Here is a 25,722-nt window from a genome sequence, read left to right as displayed (position 1 = left end):
CTGTCATTTGCACATGGGGCGTAAGTGAATGCAGAGTGAGCGTCAGATATCTTGAATTTACAGAATCAATTACCCTCTTCGCCTCTCTGACGTCATATCTTTGTTCGGGTTTTATGCTGCGGTTGCCAAATGGTCCGGTTTTTCTGCCATCCTGTCTACAGTGGCCCTTTTTCAATTTCTTTATTTTCTTCTGCCGAGTGTACAAAGATGTGTTCCCGCCAGTTGTGTTCAATACTGCGTCTGGTATTTTTTGTATTATTCGTATGATTACTGTGGAAACTCTTGCATGAAGTGTCTTTAAAGATCTGAAGTTTAATTAATACAGCCCCAGACAATAACTTCGCGTCGTTTTGGCATCATTCACTCTACTGCCCACCTCCTTCCCCTCCCCTCCTGGCAAGGTGCTGTCATACATGCTCCCATATGGCCAAGAATGTTGCTAGTTAATTAGAATAACATGCTGTATGATTTAACTACAATGGAAAACTTACATACATTCATTTTTCGTTGATCCTGTATATGTGGGTTATCGGTGGCTGTGATCAGTGAAGCCGGCCGCTGGTGGCCGAGCGGTTCTAGACACTTCAGTCTGGAACCGCGCGACCACTACGGTCGCAGGTTCGAATCCTACCTCGGGCATAGATGTGTGTGATATCCTTAGGTTTGTTAGGTTTAAGTACTTCTATGTTCTAGGGGACTGATGACCTGAGATGTTAAGTCCCATAGTGCTCAGAGCCATTTGAACCATTTGATCAGTGAAACAGTTAGTCCATCATTGTTTCGTCAATATCCTTCAGGAGTTTAGAGGTTATAACTTTCTTAACGTGCTCACGATGTTAGTCCATCATTGTTTCGTCAATATCCTTCAGGAGTTTAGAGGTTATTACTTTCTTAACGTGCTCACGATATCACGTAGTTCTGGCTGCATGCTTAGTGTAGCTTGTGAGCGTTAACTGTGGTATAGACGAAGATATTAACCAGATCCCGTTGCTAAAGATCGTTTGATATTATTGTTGATTCGGTAGGTGACCACTGCTGCTGTGGATTTGGATATTCAACCCATTTGTCAGTTAAATGTAAATCTATTTTACCTGCCAATTTCAAAATAATGTGTGTTTTGCATAGGAGGTCTTCTTTCGCTGCCCTCCCGCAAACAGGTATTAAGCTTTAGAGAGCAATTCTACCCCATGATATTTACTGATTTAACAATAAATCAAAGAGTGTAGGAAGCTAAAAGGATTAAAACATGATTCTAAATTTCCTGAACGTTATGGTTCTTGATGGTATGTCATTCTTGCGTTATCCATTGCGTTCTTAGTTAATTTTAGTAACAGTTTGCCTTAGGGTTATATGTTCCTGTGTATTATATAATTCAATGGGCCTTTCCATAAGAGTACAGTCAAGTCAAGTTTAAACGTGGTGCGGAAAGATCAGTATGACACACAGCACGTTTGTCATTGAATAAGATTCAAGCATAACTATACAAGAAACCGATGGTACACATTCATAATGTTCAAACATAATGATACAAAAGAAACACAAATGCAGTAAAACACCTATAAATCACAATTATATCAATAGTCGTGGCTGTTTGACAGTGTTGGCAAGATGCATTGGAATTCTCTATGCAACGCCATCCTCTGTGTGCACGAATGTAATGCTATCTGACCGACTCTGTCTTACGTGGTAGTAATTGTGGAGCACTGTGCAACATGCATTAAATGAACAACTGCTACCCCAACTCGAAAGACCATGCCACTGAAGGCATACAGCAACACGTAAACATCCCTATGTACTGGAGCTGCAAATATGCTCACTACCAACAGCTGCCGTCGTGGTCAGTACTGCAAAAATCTTAAAAGTCCGCGACCAGGGCTCCCACCCTCAGACTCGAACAATGGACTCCGCCTCGATCTCCGCTCACTGCAATGCATACATCATGCCGTATCCGAAAGAACTCCTCCTAGATCGGCATCTCCACATGAACTCAGCAAATAACACTCTACATGGAACACCTCGAAAAAGCTCAAACTGAAATTTCATGTGGCAGGACTTTCTCCACACCAATCACTTAATGAAAAATCTGCGCACTATCTCACTCTAGGAGATCGGCAGAAGTCCCTCCCCTAATGGAGTCGGTTGCTACAAAAAGATACTGACCTCCTTGGTACGTCTTCTGACCTCACTGCCTGATTTTCAATTATGACCCTTATTTTCGCTTGGGTAAGGGAAATTACTTGGCGTGGAAACTCAAACTTCTCAAAAAATGCACCATCAGCATTGGCGACAAACTGTCGGGCACCGAGCGATGCGGGACTATCTCTGACTCTGAGGAGAAGTGCTTTACACTGCAACCAGCAACTGCTCGCTGAAAACAGGTCGTCGACCATCTGGCCAACAAATACCGGCAGAATTTAAATAAGTTTTCTCCCTAAACAGGAAACAATCGTGTGAGAGGGCCTAAAAGCTGCAAAAAGCACTCCGGCTAGCATTGGGAACAATACACCGTTCTGTACTAACAACGGTACACCACTGGACGCTTGGTGACTCCCAGTCATCTTGACACTTATGCAAGCCCTGTCCTGTGAGTAAAAGTGGCTACTAGCCCCCGCAAGCTCTACCTGCAATCAGCTGCTTCCATTTTCCCAGAATTCCTGCCAATTTAGGCAGCTGTGCGGTAACATTCCAAACAACGTGCTTGTCTCCCCATACTGGCAGCACAAACAGATCACATTATCTTAGTCAATGGAAGGAAGAAACACCAGTCACGTCTAATCTGCCAGTGCAACTAGGTTGTGAATAATGCGGTAAGCAACCACTGTCCACCCATTTCATTGAATGTTAGAGCAGAAATAAAAATGAAAGGGAGGCAAGCTTTCAGGATTTTCCGTCTTTCAGGGTTACATTCTGACCTTGAAAGCACCTTACGCAGTTGCCTGGCATACAACGATTCCCTAGAGGTAATGGAGTGCTTGGTAAGTGTTCTCGGATGTCTTAGTTTATCACCTTGAGATAAGATCTTCTATGTTGCAGAAACGGCTCTGGTACGCTGCTGATACACCACTCACACTTCAGTTGAAGCGAGAATGTCGGAAAGCCGATACCTCAATTGTAAGGACAATATGTTACTGAATAACTGTTTCTGGTGACAGAGTGCGTGGTGTGTATTTTACCATGTCTCTGGGATGTCGGGAGGTTGGCTGACTGCACATTTAGGGACGACTACCCTAGGAAGGCTGGACACAGCAAATTGAACCTGTTCTCAAAAATATTTCTCACGATGCGTATGCGAGCCCAGGAAATGTTGCGGACCCATATTGCCTGTGGCAAATTCGAGGTTATTTTGCAAACATGTTGTTGTTGTTGTTGTGGTCTTCAGTCCAGAGACTGGTTTGATGCAGTTTTCCATGCTACTCTATCCTGTGCAAGCTTCTTCATCTCCCAGTACCTACTTCAACATACATCCTTCTGAATCTGCTTAGTGTACTCATCTCTTGGTCTCCCTCTACGATTTTTACCCTCCACGCTTCCCTCCAATACTAAATTGATGATCCCATGATGCCTCAGAACATGTCCTACCAACCGATCCCTTCTTCTAGTCAAGGTACAAATTGTAAATAGCCTTTCGCTCCCTGTATTTTACCCTGCCACCATCAGAATTTGAAAGAGAGTATTCAAGTCAACATTGGCAAAAGCTTTCTGTAAGTCTACAAATGATAGAAACGTAGGTTTGCCTTTCCTTAATCTATTTTTTAATATAATTCGTAGGGTCAGTATTGCCTAACGTGTTCCAACATTTCTATGGAATCCAAACTGTTCGCCCCGAGGTCAGCTTCTACCAGTTTTTCCATTTTTTGGGATTGGAATTATTATATTCTTCTTGAAGTCTGAGGGTATTTCGCCTGTTTCATACATCAGGATCATATCTCAAATTTCATCTTCATCTACATCCTCTTCCATTTCCGTAATATTGTCCTCAAGTACATCACCCTTGTACAGACCCTCTATACACTCCTTCCACCTTTCCTTAGAACTGGGTTTCCATCTGAGCTCTTGATATTCATACAAGTGATTCTCTTTTCTCCAAAGGTCTCTTTAATTTTTTTGTAGGAAGTATCTATCTTACGCCTAGTGAGATATGCCTCTACATCCTTACATTTGTCCTCTAGCCATCCCTGCTTAGCCATTTTGCACTTCCTGTCGACCTCATTTTTTGAGACGTTTGTATTCATTTTTGCCTGCTTCATTTACTGCATTTTTATATTTTCGCCTCCTTTCAACAATTAAATTCAAAATATCTTCTGTTACCCAAGGATTTATACTATCCCTCGTCTTTTTACCTACTTGATCCTCTGCTGCCTTCACTATTTCATCTCTCAAAGCTACCAATTCTTCTTCTACTGTATTTCTTTCCCCCATTCCTGTCAATCGTTCCCTAATGTTCTCCCTGAAACTCTCTACAACCTCTGGTTCTATCAGTTTATCCAGATCCAATCTCCTTAAATTCCCACCTTGTTACGGTTTCTTCAGTTTTAATCTACAGTTCATAACCAATAGATTGTGGTCAGAGTCCACATCCGCCCCTGGAAATGTATTACAATTTGAAACCTGGTTCCTAAATCTGTGTCTTACATTTATGTAATCTATCTGAAAAGTTCGAGTACCTCCAGGCCTCTTCTATGTATACAATCTTCTTTTATGATTCTTGAATCAAGTGTTAGCTATCATTAACTATGAATAAGTTATGCTCTGTGCAAAATTCTACCAGGCGGCTCTCTCTTTCACTTCTTACCCCCATTCCATATTCACCTACTACGTATCCTTCTCTTCCTTTTCCTATTACCCAATTTCAGTCACCCATGACTATTGAGTTTACGTCTCCCTTTACTATCTGCATAATTTCTTTTATCTCATCATACATTTCATCAATCTCTTCGTCATCTGCGGAGCTAGTCGGCAAATGAACTTGTACTATTGTGGTAGGCGTGGGTTTCGTGTCTATTTTGGCCACAATAATGCTTTCACTATGCTATTTGTTGTAGCTTACCCGCACTCCTATTTTTTTATTCATTATTATACCTACTCCTGCATTACCCCTATTTGATTTTGTATTTATAACCCTGTATTCACCTGACCAGAAGTCTTGTTCCTCCGGCCACCGAACTTCACAAATTCCCACTATATCTAAATTTAACCTATCCATTTCCCTTTTTAAATTTTCTAACCTACCTGCCCGATTAAGGGACCTGACATTCCACGCTCCGATCCGTAGAACGCCAGTTTGCTTTCTCCTGAGTAGTCCCCGCCCGGAGATCCGAATGGGGGACTATTTTACCTCTGGAATATTTTACCCGAGAGGACGCCATCGTCATTTAACCATACAGTAAAGCTGCATGCCCTCGGGAAAAATTACGGCTGTCGTTTCCCGTTGCTTTCAGCCGTTCGCAGTACCAGCACAGCAAGGCCGTTTTGGTTAGTGTTACAAGGCCAGATCAGTCAGTCATCCAGACTGTTGCCCCTGCAACTACTGAAAAGGCTGCTGCCCCTCTTCAGGAACCACACGTTTGTCTGGCCTCACAACAGATACCCCCCCCCCCCCCCCCTTGTGGTTGCACCTGCAGTACGGCTATCTGTATCGCTGAGGCACGCAAGTCTCCCCACCAACGGCAGGGTCCATGGTTCATGGGGGAGTTTGCAAACATAGAATCACTGTACGTCAGCAGCTTCCAAGTGTTACTTCCTGCTAAACAGTAATGTGAGTCCACGGTCACAGTTACACTGGGAAATTCATCTGGGAGGAACAAGAGCGGCGTTGGTGCAGCAGGGAACTGAATGGCAAATAAGAGCTCATCACTGCGGTTGTTTATGAGACAATCCCTCAAAAGTTACCATTTTGATGGAATCTCTCAACACTTACATTTCTGTATTATGATGCTGAAGAGTTTAGTTGATATTTTGTATTAGTGGAATACAGCTTTTAACACTTCCGTCTATTGCTTCAGTTTTTGTATCAACATATAGATAGACCCCCTAGGAAGAGTGCATGACATGCAAATGAATTTATCTGTAACAAACGATGTAGCAAAGTAGTTACGTTTTGGTCCACTATCTTTTAAACAGAAACCCCTGGCAGTTTCGTTTATGTTGCCCTACATTCAACTTCCGTACCATAACGAGTATAATTCCAGTAATCCCAGCATATCGCTAAAAATTCGTTTATTCTCTTGTCGGTTCCTACATGTACTTTATAAAAGTGTTTTAAATTCATGTTGTCCATTTGAAGGTGATAAACAGGTTTGCATTATGTCTTAGCGACTGCTTCAGAGTTCTATAGTAGATCTCGCTCAAATAAAAGACGTCAGGAGCCGTTTGGCGGCCTACACTGAAATATTTCCGTAGTTTATCTTGGTTTTTCACAGATACATTGTCAAATATAAACACAGTGTTAAGCGTCACTTTTTAAAGTGATGATATGTTACTGCTTTCGCATAATGTCATGGACGTTAAACCGTCAATGTCCGTCAATATCTCCTGTAAAAGCCGGTATTTGCTCTAAAATAATGTTTTAGAGAGTACATACACATGCGCGATGTGAATACTTGCGCAGAATAATATTGCTCTTGCCACAGTCCGATCGACAGACAGTAATACCACATATATTATGGAAGGAATGGTCCATTCTCCTTCTGGATTTCAGCGTCATTGGTGCACCAGTAGTTGCTACGAAGTCCTTGTGGTGAGGATGTTTCGTCCACTCAGCCACAATGACGACAAGAGGTTTGTATTAACATGCAGGGGATATTATAGAAAAGATAACACATATTGCCCTTACACTTTTATTTTACTTATAAATTCTTACATATAGCATCGTAATTGACATGTCCCCGCAAGCGTTAGCTCTGATAGGTACCGGGGAAAACACACAACGCCCCAAGGCCAATACCTTGAATACGTCGAAGTTGTGGGGAGTACGGGCAGGCACCGCTTCTCTAATATAAGTTTTTTAAATTATTTTATTATTTTCAGCCATAATGGCTATGTTTGTGGACCGTGACTGTGTGGCATAATTATTTGTTTCACGTCTCTGCTACCAGTCACTTTCTATTTTATTTTATCCTTAATCTAACATAATGCAACGCGTTTCGAACATGTTCTGTTCGTTTTCAAGCGTTAATACATACATACATACTTAGAGAAATGTTACTTAAAAATAAACAGTCTTAAACTAGATTAGTCTAGAACATTTTGTTCATTGTTTTTTAATTTTTTTAATGTAGCTGCTGGTGTGGCATTTGGCGGGAGGGAGGGGAGCAGTGTATACCTAGAAATCTAAATCAGTGATGTCTTCTGCTGGTTTTCTTCTTTGTTATTGACTATGTATATTGCAGCCTGTATCGGATGTAGATAGATTTGCATCAGTTATGTGTTACGAAAATAGTGTGAAAGTCTTTTATATGACAGTTGATCACTTACAATTTCAATATCTTGCTGCTTTACTTGCATCACTGGTGTAATGACGGAGCTGTTGATTGACATTACACTATTGCACTATTTTGTCACTGATTGCCACTGCACAAATTGCTTCGATGTTATACACATAACACAAGATGGCGGACTGTAGCATGTGAGTCTGTATCGATTATCGAGGTTCTGTATCGATATTCTTGGTTCTAGTCAATTATTGACATTGACATTTCTTGAGTCTATTGAGTTAGAACTGGCTTAAGACTGTTGAAGAATTTTGAGTTTTTGAATACGGTTATTTCATTAAGAATGTTGTCTTCATGCTTTGTCTTATGTATGAAAATTTCCATTTCTTCCATGATATACACTCTTGTACTTTTTCCTATTTTGTGTAAAATTTCGAGGTTGCCTTTGATTTTTAAAGGGTGGCCTGTGTCTTTAATGTGAGTTGCTACTACTGATTTGTTACATTTATCAAGCCTGTAGCAGTCTAAATGTTCTTTGAATCAGGTTCTGAAATTTCTGCCTGTTTGGCCGATATAATATTTATTACATTGGCTGCAGGTAATTTTGTAAATGCCAGATGCATCAAGACTTGTATCTGGTAGTTTTGTGTTGTGAATAAGCTTCCTCCTTAGGTTGTTGTTGGTGCTGAAGCTAATTTTTACTTCTGTGTTTTTGAATAGTCTTGCTAATTTGCCAGATACTATTCCAAGATATGGCATTTTTATATATTTGACTGCTGGGCCATTGTCAGTTGTGAGTGTAGTTTGATATTGTTTGTTCAGTTTATTTTTTATCTGTTGTGACATGGTATTAATTAGAGAAGGGTCATATCCATTGTTTATTGTAGTATATGTTATGGTTTCCATTTCTTGTTGGAGTTCTGTATGTTGAAGTGGAAATTTGTGTGCTCTGTACAGCATTGATCTATAAGCAGCTTTTTTGAGGGAGGAGGGATGTGCTGAGGAGTTTTGTATAGTGGTGTCAGGGCCAGTAGGTTTTCTGTAAACATTGAGAGCTACCTTTTGGTTCTGTTTTAATATTTTTATCTCAAGAAAAGGTATGTTGTCTTCTTCCTGTTCAAGGATGAATTGAATATTTTTATGTAGGCTATTGAATCTGTTAAAGGGGTTTGTCACTTCACCTTCTGTGTCATCAGATAGAATGAGGGTGTCATCTACATATATCTTATAGAATTTAACTTTGCTTGTGATGTTATCATTTAGTGTTAGAATTTTATTTTCTATATGGTTGATAAATATTTCAGCTAATAGGCCACTGAGAGGGCTTCCCATTGCTAGTCCTTGGTCCTGCTTGTAAATTTTATTGTTAAAAGACAAGTAATTATGTGAGAGCACTAGACTAAGTACATCTACAAGTTCTATGATTTCTGGTTTGCTCATTGTCTTGTTTCTCAATAGGTTCAATCTTATTATCTCAATCGTTTCATCTACAGGTATAGTGCTGTAAAGGTTAACAATATCTAAGGATAGAAGCTTGGCTTGAGGTGGTACCGTCAAATCTTTCAAACTGTTAATAAGTTCATAGCTGTTCTTTATGGAATATGACTTTTCAAATGTGTATTTTTCTACAAGTATGTCATTTAGTTCTCTCATTAATTTGCAGGCTGGCCTATTAATTGAGTTCACAATAGGCCTGATAGGTGTGTTGGTTTTATGGGCTTTTGGTTGTGCTCTGAGTTTGGGGCTGTTGGGTTCATCACAATAAGGTCTCTTACTTCATTCTTAGTGAAAAGGAAGTTACTGTTGTTGAGGCATTTTCTTATTTTAGCTTGAACCTCTAGTGTGGGGTCAACTTGGACTTCCAGTATGTGGTTGTTTGCAAAGAATTCGAGCGTTTTGTGTATATAATCATCCTTAAACATAGTAACTGTTGTGGAACATTTATCAGATTTTACTGCCAGGGCATTATGGTTTTGTAGTTTCTTATTGATTGACTGGAGTACGTTTATTTCAAAGTTGTTTGTTTTTGTTGCTTTTGTGGTTATGTATTTCTATATAATTTTATTAGCCTTGTGGCCTATTACCGTTTGTTCAGTGTCTAACTTTTGCAAAGTCACTGGCTATCTTTAGTGAGCATATGGTGTCTTTTATGTTTTTGTGATTGATGCTTGGATTTATATTATGCTTCAAACCCTTATTTAGTAGTGTCATTTCTGTCTGACTGAATTCAATGTTGGTTGAATTTAAAACTCTTGGGAAAAATTTGTGGGGATTACTATTCTTAATTACGTATTTATCGATAGGCAGATTGTTTCTCCTTCTCAAATTGTCAGGCTTCTTATGATGAGTGCTGTTTATTTTGTTGTATGTGTTTTATATTATGTTTCCAAGGATATCATGAAGTAAGGCATCTGTGCTGAATGTGCTAATAAGATTAATTCCAGATAGGTGCTGTAACTAATCTTTTTAGGTCTTCTTTCGTTTTATTTATCTGTTTTACTTCACATCATAGCCAGAATTCTCACCTCTAGCTTTAGCAACTTCTGATGAGATAGATTTACAGTTAGTCTTAATGTTCACATATTTAGGTACTGTGTCGACACCCAGGAATAGTTCAAAGCACATACCGTTTGAAGCATTACTCGCCTAGAAAGAAGTGGGCACAGTGATTGTTGTAATCAATCCCGATGCAATTTCTGTAATTCATCGTCAATGTGAAGATCCAAGGGTTACTATAAACCTGCAGTTGAGCATCGGAGACTACTACTGGACACCCAGGAAAGTTTCCAAGCACACGCGGTTTGAAGCGCTACTCCCCTGGACTGAAGTCAGCATGGTGCCTGTTATATTCAATCCCGATGCAATTTCTGTGTTTCATAGACAATGTGGAGGTCTAGGAGTTACAGAAAACCTGCAGTAGTGCATCGGAAGCTATTACTCGGCTCCCACGAAAACTTCCAAGCACAGAACGTTCGAAGCGTTACTCGACTGGACAAAAGTTGGTGTGGTGCCTCTTGTATTCAATCCTGATGCAACTAATGTGTTTCATACTCATTGTGAAGGTCCAAGGATTACAGGAAACCAGGAGTGGTGCAACGGAAACAACTACTGCACTCCCAGGAAAGATTACAAGCACGGACCATTTGCAGCGTTACTCCCCTGGACAGAAGCCGGCAAGCTGCCTCTTGTATACACTCCCGATGCAATTTCAGTGTTCCATCGTCAATGTGAAGGTCCAAGGGTGACAGTAAACCTGCTGTGGTGCATCGGAAACTATTACTGGAATCCCAGGAAAGGTTCAAAGCACAGAGAGTTTGAAGCGTTACTCGCCTGGCCACAAGTCGGCATAGAGCCTTTTATATTCATCCCGATGCAATTTCTGTGATCAATCGTCAATTTGGAGGTCCACGGGTTACAGTACAACTGCAGTGGAGCATCGGAAACTACTATTGGACTCACAGGAAAGGTTCCAAGCACAGACCGTTTGAAGTGTTACTCCTCTGGAAAGAAGACGGAATGGTGCCTGTTCTAATCAATCCCGATGCAATTTCTGTGTTTCATCGTTAATGAGAAGGTCCACGGGTTACAGCAAACCTGCAGTAGTGCATCGGAAACAATTACGGCTCTCCCAGGAAAGGTTCCTTGCAAGGACCGATTGATTTGTTGCTCCTCTGGACAGAAGTCGGCATAGAGCCTTTTATATTCATTCCCGATGCAATTTCTGTGTTCCATCGTCAAAGTGGAGGTCCAAGGGTTACAGTAAGCCCGCAGTGGTGCATCGGAAACTACTACTGGACTCACAGGAAAGGTTCCAAGCGCAAACCGTTTGAACCGTTACTCGCCTGACCAGAGGACGGTATGGTGCCTGTTGTATTTAATCCCGATGCAATTTCTTTGCTGCACATTGATTTTGAGGGTCCAAGGTTTACGGTAAACCTGCAGTGGTGCATCGCAATAAAATAATGCACTACCAGGAATGGTCCCATGCAAGGACCCTTTGATGCGTTTCTCCCCTGGACAGAAGTCGGCATGGTGTCTGTTGTGTTAAATCCCGATGCAATTTCTGTGTTTCATCGTCAATGTGAAGTTCCGTGGGTTACAGTAAAAATGCAGTGGTTCATCGGAAACTACTACTGGACTCACAGGAAAGGTTCCTAGCACAGACCGTTGGAAGCGTTACTACCCTGGACAGAAGTCGGCATGGTGCCCTTTATATTCAATTCCGATGCAATTTGTGTGTTCCATCGTCGATGTGGAGGTCCACGGGTTACAGTAAGCCTGCAGTGGTGCATCGGAAACTACTACTGGACTCCCAGGAAAGGTTCCAAGCACAGACCGTTTTAATTGTTACTCCCCTGGACAGAAGTCGGGCGGTGCCAGTTGTATTGAATCCCGATGCAATTTCTGCGTTTCATCGTCAATGAGAAGGTCCACGAGTTACGGCAAACCTGCAGTAGTGCATCGGAAACAATTACGGCTCTCCCAGGAAAGGTTCCTTGCAAGGACAGATTGATTTGTTGCTCCCCTGGACAGAAGTCGGCATAGAGCCTTTTATATTCATTCCCGATGCAATTTCTGTGTCCCATCGTCAAAGTGGAGGTCCAAGGGTTACAGTAAGCCCGCAGTGGCAGTAAAAATGCAGTCGTGCATCGGAAACTGCGACTGGAGTCCCAAGAAAGGTTCGAAGTACAGACCGTTTGAAGCGTTACTACCCTGGACTGCAGTCGGCATGGTTCCTGTTCCATTAAATCTGATGCAATTTCTGTGTTTCATCGTCAATGTGTATGTCCAAGGGTTACAGTAAACCTGCAGTGGTGTATCGGATATTACTACTGGAGTCCCAGGAAAGTTTCCAATCAGCACGTTGAAGTGTTCCTCACCCTGACAGAATTTGGCATGATGCCTGTTGTATTCAATCTCGTTGCAATTTCTGTGTTTCATCGTCAATGTGAAGGTCCGAGGGTTACAGTAATGGTGCTGTCATGGATCGGAAACAACTATCGCACTCCAGGGAAAGGTTCCAAACACAAACCGTTTGCAGCGTTACCCCTTTGGACACAGGTCGGTATGGTACCTTTTGTATTCAATTCGAATGCCATTCCTGTGTTTCATCGTCAGTGTGAGGGTTCACGGTTACAGTAAACCTGCAGCGGTGCATCGCGATCTACTACTGGACTGTCAGGAATGACTTCAAGCACAGACCGATTAAAGCGTTACTCGATTGGACAGAAGTGGGTATAGTGTCTGTTATAATCATTCCCGATGCTCTTTCTGTGTTTCGTCGTCAATGTGAAGCACCAAGGTTTACAATAAACCTACAGTGGAGCATCGGAATCTACTACTGGACACCCAGGACAGGTTCCAAGCACAGACCGTTTGAAGCGTTACTCGCCTGGACAGAAGTCGACATAGTGCCTGTTGTATTCAATCCCCATGCAACTACTGTGTTTCATCGTCAATGTGAAGCTCGAAGGATTACAGTAAACGTGCAGTGTTGCATCGGAAACTATTACAGGACTCCCAGGAAAGGTTCCAAGCACAGACCGTTTGAAGCGTTAATCCCCTGGCTAGATGTCGGCAAGGTGCCTGTTGTATTCAATTCCGATGCAATTTATTTGTTTCATCATCAGTGAGAAGGTATAAGGGTTACAGTGAACCTGCAATGGTGCATCTGATACTACTACTGCACTCCCAGGTAAGGTTCCAAGCAGAGACCGTTTGCAGCGTTACTCCCTTGGACAGAAGTAGTTATGGTGATTGTTGTATTAAATCTGATGCAGTTTCTGTGTTTCGTCGTCAATGTGATGGTCCAAGGGTTGCAGTAAACCTGCAGTGGTGCATCGGAAACTACTACTGAACTACTAGGAAAAGTTCCAAGAACTGACCGTTTGAAGCGTTACTCCCTCGGACAGAAGTCGGCATGGTGTCTGTTGTATTCAATCCCGATGCAATTTTTGTGTTTTTTCGTCAATGTAAATGTCCTAGGGTTACAGTAAACCTGCAGTTGTGCATCGGAATCTATACTGGAGTCCCAGGAATGGTCCAAGCACAGACCGTTTGAAGCGTTACTCGACTGGACATAAGTTGGCATAGCGCCAGTTGTATTCAATCCCGATGCAATGACTGTGTTTCTTCGTCATTGTGTAGGTCCAAGGGTTACTGTAAACCTGCAGTAGTGCATCGGAAACAACTACTGCACTCCCAGGAAAGGTTCCATGCACGGACCGTTTGAAGCGTTACTCCTTTGGACAGAAGTCTGCATGGCGCGTGTTGTATTCAATCCCGATGCAATTTATTTGTTTCATAATCAATGAGAAGGTATAAGGGTTACAGTGAACCTGCAGTGGTGCATCGGATACTACTACTGGACTCCTAGGAAAGGTTCCAAACACATACCGTCTGAGGCGTTACTACCAAGGACAGAAGTCGGCATTGTGCCCCTTATATTCAATCCAATGCAATTTCTCTGTTTCATCGTTAATGTGATAGTCCAAGAGTTACAGTAAACCTGCAGTTGCGCATCGGAAACTACTACTGGACTCCTAGGAATTGTTTAAAGCACAGATCGTTTGTAGTGTTACCCGAGTGGACATAAGTCGGTACGATGTCTGTTGTATTCATTCCCCTATGCAATTTCAATCCCGATGCAATTTCTGTGTTTCATCGCCAATGTGAAGGTCCAAGGGTTACAGTAAACCTGCAGTCGTGCTTCGGAAACTACTATTGGAGTCCCAGGAAAGGATCCAAACACATACCGTGTGAGGCGTTTCCACCAAGGACAGAAGTCGGCATTGCGCCTCTTATATTCAATCCGATGCAATTTCTCTGTTTCATCATTAATGTGATAGTCCAAAGGTTACAGTAAACCCTCAGTTGTACATCGGAAACTACTACTGGACTCCCAGGTAGGTTGCAAGCACAGACCGTTGGAAGCGTTCCTCGCCTGGACATAAGTTGGCATGGTGCCTGCTGTATTCAATCCCGAGCCAATGAATGTGTTTCATATTCATTGTGAAGGTCCATGCGTTACAGTATACCTGCAGTGGTGCATCTGAAACAATACAGCACTCCCAGGATGGTTTACAAGCACGTACTTTTTGCAGCGTTGCTCCCCTAGACAGAAGTCGGCATGGTGCATCTTGTATTCAATCCTGATGCAATTTCTGTGTTTCACATTCATTGTGAAGGTCCAACGGTTACAGTAAACCTGCAATGGTGCATTGGATACTTCTACTGGAATCCCAGGAAACAATCCAATCACAGACCGTTTGAAGAGTACTCGCCTGGACAGAAGTCGGCATAGTAAATGTTGTATTCAATCCCGATTCAATTTCTGTGTTTCTTCGTCATTGTGTAGGTTCAAGGGTTACTGTCAACCTGCAGTGGTGCATGGGAAACTACTACTGCACTCCCAGGAAAGGTTCCAAGCACAGACCTTTCGAAGCGTTTCTCTCCTAAACAGAAGTGGGCATGGTGCCTGTCGTATTCAATCCCAATGGGATTTCTGTGTTTCATATTCATTGTAAAGGTCCATGGGTTACAGTAAACCCTCAGTGGTGCAGTGGAATCTACTACTGGACTCCCAGGAAATGTTCAAAGCACATATCGTTTGAAGCGTTACTCCCCTGGACCGAAGTCGGCATGGTGCCTGTTGTATTCAATCCAGATGCAATATCTGTGTTTCATCGTCAATGTGGAGGTGTAAGGGTTACAGTAAACCAGCAGTGGTGCATCGGAAACAACTACTGAACTCCCAGGGAAAGCTCCATGCAGAAACCTTTTCCAGCGTTACTCCCCTGGACAGGTGTTGGCATGGTGCCTGTTGTATTTAATCTCGACGCAATTTTTGTGTATCTTCATCAATGTGAAGGTCCAAGGGTACAGTTAAATTGCAGTGGTGCATCGGAAACTACTACTGGAGTCACAGTAAGGGTCCCAAGCACAGACCATTTGAAGCGATACACGTCTGTACAGAAGTCGGCATGCTGCCTGTTATATTCAATCCAGATGCAATTTCCGTGTTACATCGACAAGGTAGAGGTCCAAGGCTTACAGTAAATCTGCAGTAGTGCATCGGAAACTACTACTAGAGTCTCAGGAAAGGTTTCAAGGACATACCGTTTGAAGCGTAACTCACCTGGACAGAAGTTGGCATGGTGCCTGTTGTATTGAATCCCGATGCAAATAATGTGTTTCATATTCATTGTGAAGGTCCAAGTGTTTCAGTAAGCCTGCAGTGGTGTATCGGAAACAACTACTGCACTCCCAGGAAACGTTCCCAGCACGGACCTTTCTCAGCGTTACTCCCCTGGACGGAAGTCGGCATGGTGGTGTAACAACAACGACGTTGTACTATTGTACGTATAAGTAAATTTTTTTCCATCTGATTTTTCGATAAATTAGTGTAATCGATGTTCTGATTTCAATTCTATTTTGTTTCATGTCATTGTGTTAGGAAAACTGTAAACGAGTTTCAATGTGAATATTAATGTTTATGTCAAATGTCAAGTAATATTGTGATAGAATTGAAATGTAACAAATGTTGAAACTGTTGCAAGATGTTTAAAATGGTAACTGTGCGTCTGGTCCATACGTATGCAATGTGTTAGAATATGTAGAATGTAAAACCTCTGGTGAATACCCTGTCTGTAAGGAGAGCGGTAAAAGGTGGATGGCAGGCGAGCGCGGGAAAATGCACGCGGGCACTGCGCGGCACAACGGGCTCAGCAGTAGTTAGTTGGAGTTTGGCATTGGTCTGAGCAACACGTTCTGGAGCGAGGAGGCTCTCCTGGAAGACGTAGTTTCATTGAGCCTCGGGTATGCCGTTCCTACGCCCATACAGCATGGCAAAATTCCATAGGCACTAAATGGAAAAGTATTGCGACGCTATCAAGAAATAAAGTGCCGATACGTCAAGAGCCATAGCTGTGGTTGTATGTGTGCTCTGTGCCTCGCCATCTCGCCGCCTGCCAACCGCCGCATCGATACACACAGGTTGAAATTTTTAGTACTGTATTCGTATGGACCAATGTTACTTTTGTTCTATACTGTTCAATAACAACTTAAATTTTACCAGAACTGTCGTATCATTTAATTATCCTTACAACTAACCTAGACAGGGTCCTTTCCAAATGTTGTGCAATCCGAGTGTCCCGAGATGAAAAATTAAAGTTTGTGTTAATAATAATTACCTGCAGACCTAGCTATGTTAGAATGGTGTTTAAAGAACTGTTTTGTTAATGAACCAGTAAATGAATAACGAAGGTCTGACAAAGTTGGAAGATAACTTTAATATTGAATTAGTAATGAAGTTTAATTATTTCGAGACAGATAAAAAGGTATTTAAATAAGCAGGAAATAAGATAAAAAGAGTAGTAACTCATATACTGGAAATCTTGAGCGCATAATGAATTCAGTAATCAAATTTTTTTTATTACATTGATCATAACAGTTTCAGGGTGTTCTGAAGTGTTCTAAATCGATTTGACCAGCAAAAGTTAAAGTCAATATAAAAGCCAAAATTTATCAGTGTTTTATCTTTATCAAAATTGACATTGTGTGTGTGACTCGAAAGTGCTGTTTCTAGGGTAACCTATGCCCGATTTTAATCAGATCAATAGACAGTACGAAGTTTTGTAGTATACATTATAGTGTAGTGTTATGTATTCATGGTTTTTCCATATCAGTACAGAAAGTGAATCTATCAGTTCAATAGATTTTCTGATTTTAAAATTTACTGTATTATGCAGTGTTACTACGTGTTGGTTTGCATGAATATACACCAACTTGTACAGGGAAGAAACTCAGTTAATGCCTAATTAGGCTGGCGACCGTATTATGAACTAATTGGTAACATCTTCTGTGTTGCTTTTTGTCTGTCCTGACGTGTAGTTGCATTTCGAACTTCCTTGACGTATCATTGTTATTACAGAGTGGGTGTAAGTCTGATTTGCCTCCATTCAGGTACACGCGGTCAATATCTATACAAAAATCCTGTCTAGTAAGGTGAACCCCATTCACTTACATAGTACAGGCTTTAATGAGTATTGTGTGCCCCGCGCGCACGTTACAGTGGCTCTTGTATTCAATCCCGATGCAATTTCTGTGTTTCATTTTCATTGTGAATGTCCAAGTGTAACAATAAACCAGCAGTTGTGCATCGGAAGCTACTACTGGTGTCCCAGGAAAGGCTCGAAGCAGAGTCCATTTCCTGCATTACTCCACTGGACAGATGTCGGCATAGTGTCTGATGTAATCAATTGCACTACAGAAGCAAAGCTTACGCCACTCAATTCTGATATACAGTTCACCAACGTGCGCCTTTTGAGCATCCTTATGTTCACCTCATACACCAAACGTGCCGTATTTTTTCGTCGGAATCCATGGGCAGAACCAAGAAATCGCTTCTCAGCCCTTGAATGACCACACGATGATCGCCATTGGGAGAACACTGCCCTCCACACTAGGATCTTCGAGCCCACGGCGTTCCGTCCCCAACCGACTGCTCCTGGGGTCCACTGACCAAGCGGCCTTGCCCTCCGACACCGACGTCGCCTCTCGCTCACAGTCCTGAGCTAACAACCAGCAACCCCTTTCTTCCTCAGCCTCTCGCCTCACGGCGCGCGGGAATCCAACTCAACAAAGATATGCGGCTATCAGAGACTCCAGTCCGATCTCGATCTTGACATCGTGGCGAATACTGAGAAGGCGGGTGATTTCAAAAACAAAACAGAAGCCAAGTAGCGAGCTGTACCGGCTCAACCTCCCCCACTAAAATAAACTCGCCGCGAGAAGGAATTTAACTCCGGCGAATCTGGCTAGCGTATCGCGCAACATCCGCTCGGATTCTTACGTGGTTGACCAGTAAATTCACCCGACTGACCACCTGCAGTACCTCACAAGCCCCTAAAAAACGAGGTGCCAACTTGCCGGTACAATCCGCACCAACCTTCTGAGGTAGACCCGTGTTGCGGACGAACACCCTCTCCCCATGTTTGCACTTATGTTCCTTCCTACCCTTATTATACCGCTGTGTCAGCCTCTGATGGGCACGCTGAATATTACGTCGCACTCGCTTCCAACTCCGCTGAATAACACCAGCATCAATGCACTCTGAGAACAGATTGTCAATCAGCTACAAATTGGACAGCGGGGAGTTCACCTGGTACCTTAAGACCAAGGAAGCCGGACTTGCCTTTACCAATTGATGCTGAGCTGTGTTAAACGCAAGGTTGAGTCTGCCAAGTGAATGATCCCACTTAGTGCGAGAGCCGCTGTGAAACGCGATTAGGGCGGCTTTTAAATTCCCGTTTAAACATTCCGCAAACGAAGTCTGGGTATAGTAAGTAGTTGTGGTGATATGCCAAATGGCCTGTTCAAACCTCCTGAACTGCTTGGAAACAAATGCTGAAGCGTTATCATTAACCAGGGTCTTTGGTGGTGCAAATATCGAAATAATTCCCGATAAGTGACGGACGGTAGTCGTAGCTGTGATGCTACTGGTTGGAATAAGCCATGAAAAACGCGGAACCCGTCGACTACCACCAGAACATACTGGTTACTCTGGCGAGTTCTAGGTAGGGGTCCAATATCATCAATGAACCACTTTTCTATAGGGTAACATTCTCTAGTGGATTGAAGGAGCCCCCTGGGAGGACCCGAATCTGGTTTCGCTTGTTTGCAAATTTCGCACTCGCCAACCATACGCCGGACGTCTTTATATAAACTGTGCCAGAGGAGTTGCCTCTCAGTATTTGCGATAGTCTTATTCGCACCTAAGTGGCCACCGACCGGAGTGTGGTGGAAGTAGCAAAACACCGGCTCCACTATGCAAATATACGCTTAAACCGTCAGCACCCTGGTCCCGACAGCAGACCAACCCCTTACGTAGGGCATATCCGGTTATCTGCTCGCCCGCGGTTAACTTATCTCTAATTTTCCTAATACATGGATCACCTTCCTGTCTCCGACCTAAGTCCTCAAACAATTCCGGGACCTCCGATAAAATAGCGCGTGGCGTGAGGTCGGCTGAGTTGAGCGCGGGCATCTACATCTACATCTACATCTACATTCATACTCCACAAGCCACCTGACGGTGTGTGGCGGAGGGTACCTTGAGTACCTCTATCGGTTCTCCCTCCTATCCCAGTCTCGTATTGTTCGTGGAAAGAAGGATTGTCGGTATGCCTCTGTGTGGGCTCTAATCTCTCTGATTTTATCCTCATGGTCTCTTCGCGAGATATACGTACGAGGGAGGAATATACTGCTTGACTCCTCGATGAAGGTATGTTCTCGAAACTTCAACAAAAGCCCGTACCGAGCTACTGAGCGTCTCTCCTGCAGAGTCTTCCACTGGAGTTTATCTATCATCTCCGTAACACTTTCGCGATTACTAAATGATCCTGTAACGAAGCGCGCTGCTCTCCGTTGGATCTTCTCTCTCTCTTCTATCAACCCTATCTGGCACGGATCCCACACTGCTGAGCAGTATTCAAGCAGTGGGCGAACAGCGGACTGTAACCTACTTCCTTTGTTTTCGGATTGCATTTCCTTAGGATTCTTCCAACGAATCTCAGTCTGGCATCTACTTTACCGACGATCAACTTTATATGATCATTCCATTTCATGTCACTCCTAATGCGTACTCCCAGATAATTTATGGAATTAACTGCTTCCAGTTACTGACCTGCTATATTGTAGCTAAATTATATGGGATCTTTCTTTCTATGTATTCGCAGCACATTACACTTGTCTACATTGAGTTTCAATTGCCATTCCCTGCACCATGCGTCAATTCGCTGCAGACCCTCCTGCATTTCAGTACAATTTTCCATTGTTACAACCTCTCGATATACCACAGCATCATCCGCAAAAAGCCTCAGTGAACTTCCGATGTCATCCACAAGGTCGTTTATGTATATTGTGAATAGCAACGGTCCTACGACACTCCCCTGCGGCACACCTGAAATCACTCTTACTTCGGAAGACTACTCTCCACTGAGAATGACATGCTGCGTTCCGTTATCTAGGAACTCTTCAATCCAATCACACAATTGGTCTCATAGTCCATATGCTCTTACTTTGTTCATTAAACGACTGTGGGGAACTGTATCGAAGCTCGCCGTTCGTCGGTCGCTTAGCCGGCCTGTGTGGCCGAGTGGTTGTAGGCGCTACAGTCTGGAACCGCGCGACCGCTACGGTCGCGGGTTCGAATCCTGCCTCGGGCATGGATGTGTGTGTTATCCTTAGGTTAGTTACGTTTAAGTAGTTCTAAGTTGTAGGGGATTGATGACCTCAGAAGTTAAGTCCCATAGAGCTCAGATCCATTTGAACCCTTTTTTGTGGCTTCCACGCTGCTCTTGGTATGGGCCCACCCACTGCCGGTGCGCCGTAAGGCACGGAATCTCGCACCATGGCGAATGGCTTTTTGATCTGGTGTGCGAGCGACAGGCCTCACATGGGTGAGTGATGCGTCACACATACCCTTTCCTTCCCTAGTGGCTCTTTCCGCCTTCCCGTGGTGCCAGACGTTAAGCTCGGCATTTCCTGGGCCCGCCCGGATGTTGCTTTGCGTCAGAAGGGAGGGCTGCGACCCAACCCAGTGCGAAAGCGAAGGGTGCATGGCACAGGGGGAGATGCGTCCAGAGGCCGAAGATCCGTCCCTTTGGGGGAAGGGTTGAGCGGGGCTGCTAGGCTGGAGAGTGTTGTTCAACTTGTGAATGACTCCTCTGTGCTGGGCGGCTGATTCTCCCTTCCCTCCTTGTGCAGAGCACCGAACACCAGGTACTCTGCATGTCGGCGACCTCGTTTGTCGGCGTGTGATCTTGGCGCTAGTTGGCAAGGACGGTTCGCCGCGCCCGTGGGTAACCGGGCGTGTTCTACCAAACCCATGAGGTGGTGACATTGCCTGGGCCAGATTAACTGGATCCAGACCGCTGAACGCCTGGGTGATCGGCCCACCACCTGAGTAGGAGTAGGACATGAGCTTAAAGCCTGCAAAGAACCCGACACGTAGTCCCCGGCCACCACACTTAAGCTCCACCCTTATCGGCAAGATGCTCTGCCCAACTGGAGCAGAACGGAACACATCAATGTCGCAGATATGTTACTCCTAGACCGAGAAAAAGAACACTTTCCAACGTATAATGCAAAGACTTTAAGTTTCAGGTATTAATGTAAGCGTTTACAGGCACGACTCTGATTATAACTGTGTGTTATTGATGAATTAGAAGTATCTATAACTTAAAATGTATTACCGGTACCTAATGATATTTACAACAAGCGGAACAAAAAATCACGGATGATGTAAAATAATAAATAAAAGCGAAGTACAAACGTGCTGTCCGTTAATTATAATGTGGGCCAATTACCATCAAATTAATCACTTAACATAATGTGATCTTTCGGGAAAACTACACTTCGCAAATAATGTGGTTGGAAGTGCTACGTATGTCTGTAATAAAAGCTTATGGTGCAGCAGATGGCAACAGAATTTATTCATTTATTCATCCAAAAAAATCTTTCCAGATCATAAGACACAGAATCAAAACAGTAACAGAGCACAGTAAAAATACTGCAGTACCTCAGTAGACACATAAATGCAAGCTTTATCCACCAAGCAGCTTGCACTATTTGCATTAGCTGCACTGCCTTGTTTCTAGTCTCTATATCTCAAACGTCCTAAAACTTCTGCTACTGAATAGAAGCAATGATCTAATAAGAATAGACAGGCCTACTTCTTTACAATGTCCTTAATTGACTCAAAATCTTTGTTTATAAAATGTACTTTGACTCATTAGACCTAAAGAAATGAAGAATCGTTATGAAGCCAGTCACATTTTTTCCATACATGACACATGAGATATTTCATTGTTATAGTACTTGTGTCTGTATGTAAATTTAGAAGTAGGTCTATTGCAACCCATGAATTATTGTTATAATTACCGAATACTTCGATGGAACGACTGATTCGCTTCAAAATTACGTACTATTTATTGATCTACTTTTAGTTTATCTCTAGTGACTTAAATGTTGTGTGGGTGCAGGAATGCCTTAAAGAAGTAGGAGCTCTTATTTTGTATACTTGCTGTAGTGTCCGTTCTTGTTATGAAAATGAGAATTTAGCGTTTTCAGTAGTCCTTTTTCTTAAAAGCAACTCATTTATTAGAAATCCCGAGACTCGCGATCTAGGCCGAAATTTTGTGTTACATCAATAGTAAAATATATGCTTAAGTTTTCTTAATAATTTAAATTTCGTTAAAACAAGACAGCTGTTAGTTTCGGTAAAAACCAGAAAAGTGTAATTAAACGTTTTAATTCATATTTATCAACACAGTTCGTATTGTTTACTGGTTAGACAGCCGTGATGCAGGCAATCAATTTTTGAGCTGCTAACGTTTAAAAACATATCGAAACAATCTTTATAACGTGATTTCCCCAAAACCAAAGTAATTACTAATTAATTCTTCAGCCTCTATATCCCTAAGTCAGTACGAATGCAGTGGCAAGAACACCAAACAATTTATCATCGTGTTTGCATACTTACAGCCAATCTCACGACCTTGACAAAATTGAGACATTCCTTACAGTTAAACTTAATTCTTCTATAGAATTCAACCATGAGTGAGAAATACGAGAGCTGTTATACGATAGTGAATAGGGTGATTTGTTGCCAGGCTTGTAGAAAGTATTCTCCCTGGGGAGGGGGAGGATGCAGTGAGGGGAACATTGGGAATACAGAAGAGGATCTCTCCTGGAACTGCAGAGTATTCAGTAGGAACATTTTGTTTCAAGAACAGAAAAGGAAGCAAGGAGGAATTGATCAGGATCAAGAAATATAGAGGGGAGAACAGTGGTTGGTAACTGACAGCTGGTAGGAAGAAAGAGAATGTGATCTGATAGCTTTATTATTAACACCAAAAACAGGTATCTACCACTGCCAGAGTTAAATGGAGAAGGACTGGGAGCAGGAAATGTACAACACATTTCAACCGATGTTAGGAAGCCTAGGAGTATACAAGGAGTTGGGAAAAAAGTGGTGCTGCTAGGTAGAAGTCACGGGCAAGATGTAAGCCCTCAGTTACAGAAAAAATTAGGCCAGCATACAAGGTAATGAGCATTTTCAAACCAGATTCATGGCTACGTCAAGTGATGGAGGACTTAGGGTCTTTACCTAAGGATTTCTCAAAATATGGCCATGTGGTGATAGTGGGTTGGTGTGGGAAACAGTTGGGACAGGAATGGGCCATAAGACATGGATGGTGACCTGGACAAGAGTTTCCCTGACTCATGGCAGAAATGCACACTTTGATGAGCTGTTCCAGTGTCGTGATCAGCCACACCTATATGGAGCTTTGAGGCAGATTAATGTGGGGTTACAGAAGGCACTGATGGCAGTCAACATCACACATGTTGCTGTCATGCCAGTTGCTACTATCAATATATGGTGTCTCACTTGATGGCCTACACCTAAGCACGATTAGGATGAGAAGATTGGTACAGCAGATTCATCAATGTATATGGGGTGTACATCGGGCCAAGCATGGTCAAATATTTGCTGTCATACATAGGAGAAGTAGATCCTTTTTATGATAAATCCAGATAACAGATTCCTCCAACTAAAGAGTATCTGCAGAAGATAAAAAATTCTGAAATAATCCTTCACAATATGGATTTTTTACATGTCATAGAAAACAAGAACCCATCAGAAAAAAGTATCATGGGACATTTCAGAGACTTAACAACTCTTCATGAAATCGTACAATCAATAAAACGTAAAATACAACGGTCTCAAGTTGAATTCCAATCTTTGAACTGCACAGTAGTTTCTGTCACTGAGCACTGGTGTAAAGACACAGAAATCCAACATGTATTATTAGCATTGTATGAAAGAACAGGCTGTTACCGCAGGGCAACTTCAAAGGGTTGAGGATTGTGCATTTATATAAGAAAATGAATTCAGCTCAAATCAAGGTGTATCCTTGCTACAATAAGTGAAGACAAACACTTTGAAATGTCAGCTACTGAATTAACAGGGCTTGATACAACCAAAAAATTAATCCCCTTTTAGTGTTTATCAAATTCCTAGTGGTAGTGTGGCAACTTTTTTCCAATAAATTAACAGAAGTTCTAAATAAAGTCTCAAACACAAAAGTAAATAAACCTCTCTGTGGAGACATAAACACAAGCATCAAAACAAAACAAGTAGAACCCTCATATATATTCCTCAGAGTTTTGACATGTCACTGTTGGTCAATAGTGTAATAAATATTACTGCAGTAGCTCCATTAGTGATTGACAATGTGGCCACAAATAGGGACAGAGGCAAGTGTGATGTAGCTGAAAAATATATTTGGCTGTCAGACCATTTCTGGCAAATAACAACAGTAAAATCTGGTGTGGGAAAATCCCCTAAGCTTCAAGCTTACAAAAGACATCTATCAGAAATAAAAATAGAAGATATTTCAAAAGAACAAGGAAACCGAAGTTGGGATGAATTATATGGAGAAACTGATGTAAATGTGAAAATCTCTAAATTCTCAACATTTTTAAATTGAATTTTGAAAAGACATTTCCAGAGGTATCTACATCATATCAATGTCTCACAAAACAAATGGATAACAGCAAATATTAAAAAGTCCTCCTGAGCCATTAAGTACCTCAATTTCATGAAAAAGAGTCATAATGAGTCAGAGTTCTTAAATAACTATCCTGAAAGCTGTGATAAGACTATCAGGGGTCAAGTATCTAATGATACGGTTTTTATGATAAGAGAAGGGAGGGATCTTTTGAGAAGGTTTCTCCAACGCTCCCATTTTGGCCACAGTTGCTGGAGGTGGTGGTCATGTGTACGTGAGGTGTGCTTGCTTGTGTGAATGAATTATGTGTTTGTCTTTTTCTGATGAAGGCTGTGGCCGAAAGCTTATGTTCAAGTGTCTTTTAATTGTGTCTGCCTGCAACTTACTGTGTAAGCTTTATGGTAAGTCGCAATGTGTCTTTTCCTACACTGTTGATATTCTTACTTGGAGCTTCCATTGTTTGAATTTTGACAATACGCATTAATAATGGACCTGTTTAATAGCACGCTACTTACAGAAAAGGAAACAGTGAGGCTGGCTTCTACGCTCCAAATAGCAGAAAGGGTAACATGTAGAGACCTCATGGACATGATTTTAAAATATGAAGCAGCTTATCAATGGATCATGGATGCAGAACAAGTATTCATAGTGAGTAAAATGAAATGCCATATGGCTAGGGTCTCACATCGGGTATACCTTTCGCCTAGTGCAAGTCT

This window comes from Schistocerca piceifrons, chromosome X (assembly GCF_021461385.2).
Source record: "Schistocerca piceifrons isolate TAMUIC-IGC-003096 chromosome X, iqSchPice1.1, whole genome shotgun sequence".
Lineage (NCBI taxonomy): Eukaryota > Metazoa > Arthropoda > Insecta > Orthoptera > Acrididae > Schistocerca > Schistocerca piceifrons.
The sequence above is the reverse complement of the archived record's forward strand: the minus strand, read 5'-3'. Positions refer to the sequence as shown.